Here is an 11,548-nt window from a genome sequence, read left to right on the forward strand (position 1 = left end):
TTTTACTCACTATGTATTATTGGGACACTGGGCAGAGCTATGCCTGCTGAAACAAGCAGACTTGGGATGGCAGTTCCTTTGCTAACTAGAGAAGAGGGACAGCAGAGGAGCACAGGAGATGTCCAATGATCCAACCAGCCAGGCATAAGTGTGAGCAGGTACTTGTGCAGCTCATTCGTGCAGCACTAGTCCCAGTTAATAAATTCTGCCAATAAGATGAACTCATAGGCCAGGCCAAATAAAAAAGCCTATACCACAGAGGAAACCTGGCAGGCAGGTGCCTGCCCCATGCCTTGTGGACACAGGCTGGAGCCTGAACTAACTGAAATATTATAGCCACATTTTGCAGAAAAAAATATGCTTGCTATAATTAAGAATTAGGACTACATCAAAGGTTTCCATTGCTAGCCAATGGAAATTCACTGTGGTGGGTAATGTATCTTTTATACATTAGGTGGATGGAGCCAGGAACATAGGAAATGGTGCCTGACTATTCATGATTTATGGTCTGTTAATGTGTGACACCTAAACCATTTTACCCAATCTCAGTATTACTTTTTCACATGTTTTTCTTTCCATTATTCCCAGGCCAAATGTTCTTGTTTCACTTTATGCTTGCTGTTTCTTGTCCTTCCACCACTTAACTTACCACTGAGAAGAGCCTGGCTTTGTCTTCTTGAAGACACCCTCACAGGTGCTGGCAGGCTGCTATCAGGTTCACCTGAAGCCACCTCTTCTCCAGGTTGCATAAATCCAGTTCCTTTATGTCCTCCTCACCTGGCTCTGACTCCAGCCATTCTGGGGTGTCTCAGCTAAACTTGGCTCCAATTTCTCACTGCTTTTCCTGGAGGGGCTCAAAAGGACACAGTGCCTAGATGTGGTCTGACAGGTACTGAGCACGAGCATAATGCCTTCCCACAAGCTCCTGGCTGTGCTCTCTCCAGCACAATCAGGATGCCATTACCTTCTTTGCTGCCAGGGCACACTCCTGATGCACAGGCTGTGTGCTGTCTGCCAGGACTCTCCAGAGCCCTTGCAGGAAAGCCAGTCACCCCCAGCATGTATTGGTGCAAGGGCTCAGCATTCCCAAGTGACAGGAACCTTGCATTTGTCCTTGCTGGATTTCATAAGATTCGTCTTGGCCCATTCCTCTAGCCTGCCTAGGTTCTTCTGTATGGTAGCACTGCCCACAGCATATTCACTGTTCCTTCCAATTTGGTATCATCTGCAAATCTGAGGAAAGTAGATTTTATGAACTCCTCGAAGCACCTGGTAAAGATATTAAACAGAACTGTTCCAGTCTCTAGATCCCTGTGGCACTCTACTAGGTAAACAGGGAAATGTTTTCCGGGTAGAGAGCAACTCATTTAACCATTCTCCTCTGGGCCAATTCAATGAATTTTTGGCCATACAGACCATAACATCCAACTGGGGTACAAGAATGTTGTTGGACACAATGTCAAAAGCCTTGCTAAATTTGAGGTAGATGATAGCCACTTCTCTCCCCTCATTCACAAATCCAGTCATAGAATCATAAATATAATCAGGCAGTCAGACATGACTTACACTTGGTAGATCCATGCTGATTGTTTTCGATCACTTTCTCCTTCATATGCCCAGACACGTGCTCCAAGAAGATCCAATCCTTTACGTTTCACAGAGACCAAAGCAATGCTGATCAGTTTATAGCTCCTCAGATTGTTTTTTGCCTTCCTGAAGAAATGGTGCAACATTTACCTATTACCAGTTATTAAGGAACCTTACATGATTTTCATAACCCTTCTCATGTGATAGAGTGGCCCTGCAGAGTCATCTAATCTTGGGTTTTTTGGCACCTTGGATGTGGTCTGTCTGCTCCCATGGTGTTTTCTTGTCAAACTGTCTCAAGTAACCCCCAGCTAAACACTCACCCACTGCTGGTGGTTCTCTTTGGACCCTTTCCCTAAGCACAGATGCATGGGATAGTTTGGTGATAGAGATAGCAAATAAACCTCAGAATGCCTCCAATTTATCAGTGTCTGCTGTCACTACATCATCTCCTCCATTCAGCAGTGGTTCCACATATTCCTTCCTCAGCCTTTTCATACTAACAAAGCATTGGAAGTTAGTATGAATTCTTGTTGTGCTTCCCATGTAAGTCTCAACTGCATTTAGGCTTTGTATCTCCCAAGGCTACTCCAACAAATTCAGGTAATATTTCTAAATTATTCCACTGTAGCCTGTCCCTGCTTCCATCTCCTCTATATCACCTTTCATATTGGAGCTCCACCAAGCTCCCTGTTCAGCCACACCAACCTCCTTGCAAAGCTAGTTGTAGATGCGCAGTGAAAACAAGAATGCTGCCTAAGATAGCAAGAATACTTCAGTACGCCTCTTGGACAACCTGGAATTTATCATCTTCTGTATTCTGAGAAATGCCACGCAGTACAAGCATTATCATCCTGTTCTCCAAAGGCTCATAACATAAATAAGGCACAGATATCTATGGTAAATATAATGTTTTAGAAACCAACTTGAATAAAAATGACCATAGAATCAATATACCCCATTAGAATACATTTTCCTCAAGCATTTCAAACAGTCTCACATGGGCATTCAGCTGATCCATTTCTTTCTTTCTACTTTTCACTGCTTTTAATAACTTCTAAAAAAAATAAAAAAAGCTCCTAGAGCAATAGATTGCCACATTCTTGACCACAGCCACAAGAATATATAGGCATCTCTATGTAGTTTTACATACAGTCTTAAAAAGTACCTTGCAATTGTAGTTCAGCTGGCTGAAATGGTTATTGAGATACAATTTGACAGCATGTGTGGTGATAAAAATAGTAAATGTGTCACAGAGAGAGGGATTAACATGGTTATTTGGAAAGCATTGCTCTAGACTGTCTTGATTTAATAGGTTTTCATGGGTACAGAAGCCATGAATTACTTTCTTTTTTATTCCCTCCTTCTTATTTGCTAAAGTCATACATAAACTCCTCAACATGGGGAAAAAATAATGAGCAAGATCAAAGTAGTAGCTTAATCTGTGTTTCTTTTATGCTTTTGTGGCAAGGGAGAACAGCAAATTGTAAAAGAATTTCTGCCTGCCTGCTGTGTGGAGTGCACCCAGCTAAAGCTCTGGGCCCCACCCACTCCTGGTCTGGAAAGGTTGCTCCATGCAGATCTTTCAACATAGGGAGGAAAAGTTTCAATTGATTTTGGGGTGGGTGGGACCAGGAAGTCACATCATCTGCATTCTGCAGACAGCAGCAGCAGCCTACTGAGGCACAGTGGCTGAGCACACAGAGCCGGGTGTGCTGGGCAGGGGGTGTGAACGTGTGCATTTTGAGTTCTGAGTGCCTAAAGCCCTTGTGAGTGCTGTACCTCAGCATCCTCAGTGCCATAGCTGTGCTTAAATCCCACCCAGGTCCTGTGCTTAGTCAAGGGCAGACCTGCAGATGCTGGGGGAGTCAAGGAACTGTAGCTTCTCATTGGTATGAGGCAGTACATCATGGATGTATCTGCAGAGCCACGACCTCAAATGATGCAATTTCATTACATGTCCTCTTTTTTGTCACATTTTTCTTTACTTATGTGTTTTGCAAAACAAACATAGCTTTTAAAGTAGCCAGATGTCTATCATTACTTTGGTTTTATTGATGTGGACATAGTTCAAAGCTAAAGAGTCCTAAAAAGTATAAGTAATATCTTTTTGAAAGCAGATTTCAGTGATGAATCCCCTGTTCATTTTTTTTCTCTTACTACATGCTGCAAGTTTTACTGTCTTCTTAACTTCTCAGCAGTAAATTTTCTAGTAAGAGATGCTAATTTTCCCAACTTCATACAATAGAAGTCTTTATATCAGTTTCCCACAACATTCACAGAGTGCAATGAACACTCTACTATGTGGAGGGTGGAAGGAGTCACAATGATGATCAGTCAGTCTGTAGCGTAGAAGGTAAAACTTTGTAGAAAAATGTAAATACAGAGTTGGCAAATGCTTACCATGTGAACTGATGGATTTATTTCCCACTGTGAGCTAATTTCTAGGTCTTGAAAAGACTTTAAAGTTTGTCAGAGAAAATCTAAAACAAGAAACTTCAATTCAATAGCTCAGGAACACCAGAGCTTTCTGCAAGTCCATGTTAGCAGGAGAGAGACAACTTTCTCAGGACCTGAAGAAGCAGAAATACATTTTCTGCAAAACCAAGGACAAAGCAGACACAAGTGATTCCTATGATCTATATCCAGATACCTACTAAAGCACAAAACAAATTGTTCATCAAATGATGTTATTGCTTTCCTGTTTGTAGTGGAGGGTCTAGCCAGGTAACTGGAGATACACACAGGCACTTGACCAGACGAATCCCGGCCTGGTTTCTTTCACTGTGCACCAGAAACCCCAAAGACTTCATGTGAGGTTAAGCATTTCTTTTTGAGTATAGCTAGATGTAGAGATGTATGAACACATTAGTCCTGTACAAAAAATTACATCTTCAAATACCCCCATAAACACTAACTACACAGCAATTATGTATCCTATTAGTAATGCACAGAATACTGACCTATTTATTCTTTTGCTATTATGTAAAAATAATGAGCTGCGTTTTTTGACCACTGATTTATCCTTCTTCCAAATACCTGTGGATTAAAATTTAAGCTACTTAAATAGCTCCACAAAACTCCTGGTAGGCAGCAAAAGGCAAGGCTATTCAAGTATTTGAAATGCACGGCTACAGACTGTAAACAGTCCGAAGGCTATGTGAATGTAAGGTCCCATTCCAAATCAAATTCCAGGGTAGAAAAATAATTTTGTTTAAAGGTGTAGGTAGTCTACTGTTTAAAGTTTGTTTGATTTTATTTTTTAATTACTGCCTTGTAAATAAATTTACAAAACTTACCTGGTAGCCAGTTCACCATCCCTTTCTCTCCCCTCATCCAGCACATCTGAGAACAGTGTGCAAGTCCACTATCAGGAGTTATTCACTGTAGTGGATGAAAACACTCTCTACATGTGCAGAAGCATGTCCATCCTGAAAGATGTCAGGAAGCAAAGCACAAAGCCAGACACTAATGAATACAAGAAATCATCAGCAACTGTGAATGAAATAAAATATTAACATGTGAATGAAATAAAATATTATTGTGGTTGTCATGCTAAAAATCGTGGAGGGAAAGTGAAATAGTTTTAACTTATTTTTTATAGTCTAAACCATATCTTAGCAGAGTTTGACTCAACATGAGGATAGTACAAACCACCTCATCTTCCTTGATGATGCGTAAGCTAAACCTGCCAGCAGAACCACAGATTGTTTTCTATGCATTCACACTGCATGTAACACTTATTTCTTCATGAAGGACGTCAGGCCAACAGGAATGCAGCTTAACTGGTTTAGGATTTATGAAAGAAAAGAAAAGAAAAAAAACCCTGCAAACCTGTTTGCTTTCCTGTGAATCAAAACCTACTTGATCAAATACTTATACTTACAAAAACATTGTGAAAGAATCTGAGGTGAGGTTCAATAGGAACTAAATAGCTGAGATAGGCCTGCAGAAATATATTCACAGTAATTCCCTGAAATATTGTTCTCATGTGTTATGTTAATTTCTGATGTAGCTTCAGGACTTGATAGCTCAGAAAGAGTTACTGTGTGGAACCTGCCATGATTATCAGGACTGGCTTTTGGAGGACGTGAGCACATAAGCAGGCAGCATTTCTCAATCTGACATAAGAAAATCAAGCATTGAAGGAAGGTTCATGTTCTTTAAGGGGCATCTAGCTCCTGAAAATACCTGACTGTCCCTTGAGAGTTTATCATTGCAGAGGACAGGCAAACTCAAAATCTAAAGTTCAGGGTCAGAGAGCATTTATTTCTGCTTACTCAAAGTTAAAACAAACAAACAAACAAACAAAAACAAACAACAAAAACAAGAGAGACCAATGCAGATATATCATGAATCATTCATGTCAATGAGACCCTTGGAGTCCTCCAGAATATAAAATGTGGTAAACTTCACTCAAGAAAATTACACTGGAGGTACCAATATCCCTAACATCACCTATACACAAGAACAATAAAACAACTCTTTATGAACAATTTCAATGTTATAATTAAATCAATATTCTTTCAGTACAAACAAATAACTGTGGTAATTTCATTTTTCCTTTTAATTAATATGGGAACAGCAACATCTTCAACATCTAAAGATGAAGAAGCATGGCTCAGACCACCTGAAGGTTTCTAAAAGCTCTATGAGCATTTGTTATCTAAAAGAAAAACCCCAATAATAGCTTTCCATTTATCATTTAAAAGAGTAAAAATGTCCACGTACTGTACATTCCATAAAGAAGCTAGAATGTGGCAGTGTATCTGACTCATAAGTCTTGTGTCGATTTTTAAAATGTTCTGTTAGTACTGAAATTAAATAATTTTGTGAACACCAGAGGCACTTGGATGCCTGGAGACAGTTTTGAAATGATGCATAGTCAGTAAAAGGATTACAGGTCTGCCAGTGATTTGTAGCTGAAGAGCTCCCTCTCAGCATTATAACTCCAGTAGTTACTGTAAGTAACAACAGATGTCATTAGAATAAGACCCTGCTGTTTTAAGCAAACTGAACTAACTAAAAATATAGAAGTTACTTATGATTCCCATAATCTTTTACATACAAAGAACTCTTCACCATCCTACTAACAGTCATTAGGTAAGTCGTAATTATGTGTATACATTGTAACACTGATAAAGCCTTTTTATTACAAATAAATAAACTCAACAGTGCTTTGAAATCTATAAACTCAATCCTTTTGCAGCAGCATTTTTATGCCATTTCAAACCACTACAGTGATTTTTTATACAATCATATTTTAATGTCTCCATGCTTCTCCTTCCTGAATTTAGTCATCACAAAATAAAGCCACCATTGTCTTTTGCCTAATTATCCTTTGCCTTCTATTGGATTTTTAGCCAGGATTTTGCTCAATAAAACAAACAGTTCCCAAAAGGCAAACAAACTGCAACTGAGGAAAAAAGTGACTTCCTGAAAGCACAGATAGTTCATGAAAACAATGGATACCCACTGCTGCCCCGTGAGAGATAAGATCAGAGGCCAACACGTTATGAGCAAAGGTTACTGCACCAAGTCTTGAGCGCTGACAGAGTGAGAAGAGGCCCATGATACCAGCTGTACCAATGGCACGGGTCTGTGCTGCACCCTGCAGTGGCAGCACTTGGCACATCCTCCTTCAGCCCTCTGAAATCAGCTGAGCTGGTCCTCTTCTATACCATGAAGCTGGAAGGGGACAGGAGAAAAAAAATATTGCTGCTGTGCAGTTTATTCACAGTTTTCCCTGGGCAATTCTGTCATAAACAACCAGTGCTATTTACTCAACCCTCATCTCCAACAATATCATGTTCCTAGTTTGTACCTCTGAGACTTTCACACTCTCTTCTGAGGACAATCCATGCAAACCATTTTTCCTGATGGTTCACCTATGCCAAGAGCAGAACACTGACTTCTGGAGACATTTTCCCATTAGGTAACCTGGCTTTGCTCTGCCATGTCCGTCTCTACCCACCTTGCCTCCTGCACCATCTCAGGTCAGGATCTTCCTCTATGCTATGATGAGATTCTGCATTTTTACCTTTGCTGCACCCTCACACATCTAAAAGGAATTTCTCAAAGTAAATAAAATGAAAATTGGCCCTTGGCACCTTATACTGTATTGCTAGAGAACAGCAGTGCCATCAAGTCAAAAATGAAGCGCTGGCGAGCTTAGGAACATGGAAACAATGTTAGGAGAACAGGTGAGGAACCTCAGCCTGACCTCCCTAACATCAGTTTACGCCAGGAGGGTCCCTGGCTCCACTCCAGCCTCCAGCTGTGTGGTGCCTGTGTGAAGGGACCCTCAAACACCCCTAAGCAGCCAGCAAAGGATTCCCTGCTTTAAAGGGTACCCTGAGAGCCAAAGCAGACAGGTCAATGCCTTTCATCCCACAGCTCTGGGCACAGAAGAAACTTCTGCAGGAAGAGGCCATGTCCAGAGTACCACCACAGCATTATGAGCCAGCCAGAAAACACTGCTGAGAGCAGCTCTGAGCTGCTCCAGGGACTGGTTTGGTAACCAGCCATCCCTAGCACTGGTGGACCAAACAGGTGGCACATTTATCTTCACTTCCTCTCCTCAGCACACATCCCAAGCTCAGTTTAACTGGATGAAGTGAGAAGATGAATTGAGAAATTTCAATTTGTTTTTCCCGTAGTGTAATGATGCAAGAAGGGGCAGCATGCATTCACAAGCCTGGCTCTGCTTGTTAAAAAGCTACAACTGTTGTACTGCCTCCCAAGAAACCTCAATAATGTGGTGGTATTTGCACACTGATTCATAATATGCATAGGTCCAACCATGACCCTGAAGTTCTGTTACCACTGAGTAAATACACTACACAAATGATGCTAAAGGCACTCCTTATCACTCATCTTATGCAAAGCAGTTTTATGCCCATTTAATTTCACTGGTTAAAGGGGAATGACTCCAGAGTTTGTACCACTATGAGATCAGAATCCTGCATGCAATTTCCAGGAGCATGTTAAATTATTTCATCCATAAACAAAATGCCTGTGTTGCATGATCAGCTCCAGGCTTTCTATTTTTGATATGTAACTAACTATAGGATTAGGAGAGTTGTATTCCATCTTAAGAAATAGCAGTTTTGCAAACCTAAAAGAAACACAGATGACTATTGGGGGAAACTTCATCCAGAACAAGAAAGTAACTGGAAGAAAGAAGCAGATCCTGTCTGAAAAACCTTGCTTAGCTCCACTCTGGGTTGGGAAAATCTGCTTGTGCATAAAGAGATCCACAGGAGAATAGGGCTATCATTTATTTGGTTTGTATTTTCCATCTCTTTGACCACTTTGGCAGACCACCCTTGTGCACACTGTAACACAGGACATGAGATTACATCTCTTCCTGAAGTGCTTCTGATAACATACTCAGATAAGGACCATGAATTCTGAAACTGACATTACTTTCACCGATTATTCTAGTATCCTTACTAATATTCAGCTCTTCCAGAAGTATCATGCCATGTCTCACAAAAGGTAGTCTGAACCTTGCTGCATAGAACCACTGTGTAAATTTCATATCCACTATGATGTATACATTTTCTCAAAATACTGATGTATCTTTTATTAGAGCTGACTGACAGATGAGTGACAGATTTTCATAACTTACTTCATTTTTCTAATGGTTGGTCACCTGGAGGAGAAGAATTACAGCATTCCAGAAAATATATTTTAATTTCTGTATATAATATGCAAATCACTATATGTGGAATTAAAACATTAATTATTTTTCATAATCAAAAATTGATAGCAACTGGTTTAGTAGTTCTGTGACAATGCCTCCTTTACATTAGACTGCCATAAGCATAAGAACATGAAGGGGAAAGAGCTTTTTGCAGCCATTTAAGAGCAGTTTTTAGTCCTTGTGGCTATATAGACAGACTTTCCTACACACAGTGAATCAATATACTTCTGTCTACTTGTGGACTTTGGTGGACTTTGGTGGACTGGAAGCTGCATCATTAGTTTACCTTGTAACGTGCCAAGATGCAATTAGTTACACAGAAATGCTATTAAAAAGCACTTCAATACAAACATACATTCCATGCTTTTGCGTGGAAACTTGAAAATGCAATCCTGACATTAATATCTTTAAAAATCCAGTTCTTTAAAGATTCAAACAGTACATGAATGAACAGTACAAAAGCAATTCCACATGGCACTGGAGCACATCTTGCCTGAACACAGCAAAAATAATTTAAACAGCCACTTTAATTTAAATGATAAGGATTTAGGAAAAGGCACACCAAAAAATCTACTCAGTGGATATATACCCAGGTGTGAAAGCTAAATTGGGACTTTTTTGTCAAAACCGACTAAATTTCAATAAAATAAGTGTTATAAGGAATGTGCAGGTGAAAAGAAATGGGATTTACAAGCAAGAAACAGTGACTGCACATGGTATGTAATCATTAGTAAAATCCAGTACTGCTGGAGTTCACACAGATTAACTATGCAGCTGGATAATAACTCTGGAAATGTTTATGACCGAGTATTATTTGTACTTCCTTTCTGTAAGATAAGGACAATCACATTTCTTGTTCTGAATCATAAACCAACCCTGTTTTCCACCCACTCAGATTTCTCCCTCTGCAGGACAGTCTTAACAGATTTAGGGCCAGACTGTGACATAAATTTGAAATATGGTCTCCAGAAGGCAACCGCAAGAAGAAAGCCTCTACACTTCGGCACAAGTATGAACCTCATTCCTTTCCAAAACACACCCAAACCAGGTCCTGTAGGCATGCACTTTCAGAGCCTTAAGTCTTTTCCTGAAGATAAAAGGGTGGGATACAAGGTTCACTTTTAAAATAAGTCCAGAGGAAACAATATATCATTGGATAAGTGATGGGGTAATGCACTCAGAAGAGAGGGGAGGCTGGGTTTAGTGCCTTCTTCAGTCTTATGGGGATTCAATCCCACATCTCCTACTTAAGGGTTCAAGATGCATCCAGCTACAAAAGGCATAGGGATGAAGACAGAGCACAAGAAAGAATACAAACTTTTGCTTCTTCTTCCTTTAGAAGCCACGACTTCAAAGCCAAGCAGCTATTAATGCATATTGAAAGCATCACAAACCTATTTATGTACAGAATGGTATGGCAGAAACACAGATGAGTCCTGTTTTATGGAGCCAACTGCTCTCCACCTAGGGCTTGGATTGGGGTGGGGAAGACTGGCGTCTCAGGATGTGGCATTTCTTTGTCATCACAAAAGCATATCCCAGAAACACCATGCATCCAAAAATAAAGGAATATAGTCTTCATGCCCCAGCTAGTTCAACTTCCAGAGCAGCTACACACACTTGCACGAAACCTTCTTAAAATGTAATCTCTAAAGTCACAGCTCTATGTGTGGAGGATAAACACTGCATGGGACAACCGGGGTGAAACTCAGTCATTCTGGAGGCAGGATATCTCAGCCTAAGTCCCGATGGGAGAAATAAGTGAAGTCCTGCCGGATGGATGGCATATCCTTCATCTGGAGAAGATGCTTATACAAAGAAACATAAGGAAAAAAAAACACAAAACAGATTATAGGTGGTCTGGTGAATGTGCACCTTTCTCTTCCCCGAAATTTTACAAACATTTTCTACTACCTTTAAGCAGCAGTGCACAGTTGAGCAAGACTGAACAAAAAGAAGATACAAATGAAATGTTTTCAATATTTTGAATGGCTAACCTAGTAGGCTCCTTTAAAAAACACAAAAAGTGCAACCACGCAATTTCCAAGCCCGAATATCCGTAACCAGAAGGTAAATAACAACCTTTTGCAAACCGGCATTAGGAAAGCACGCCCGAGTCCGGCTGGCCTGATTCAGGACTCGTGAATGCGGAGCGCCGCGCTGCTGGGGAAGCCGAGAGGCAGCGGCCGGGCCGGGCCCGGCTCCAGCGGCGCTGCCCGGCCCGGCGGGGCCGCGCCCAGCCCCGGGCGAGGC

Source organism: Pyrgilauda ruficollis, unplaced genomic scaffold (assembly GCF_017590135.1).
Source record: "Pyrgilauda ruficollis isolate IOZ18807 unplaced genomic scaffold, ASM1759013v1 scaffold25, whole genome shotgun sequence".
Lineage (NCBI taxonomy): Eukaryota > Metazoa > Chordata > Aves > Passeriformes > Passeridae > Pyrgilauda > Pyrgilauda ruficollis.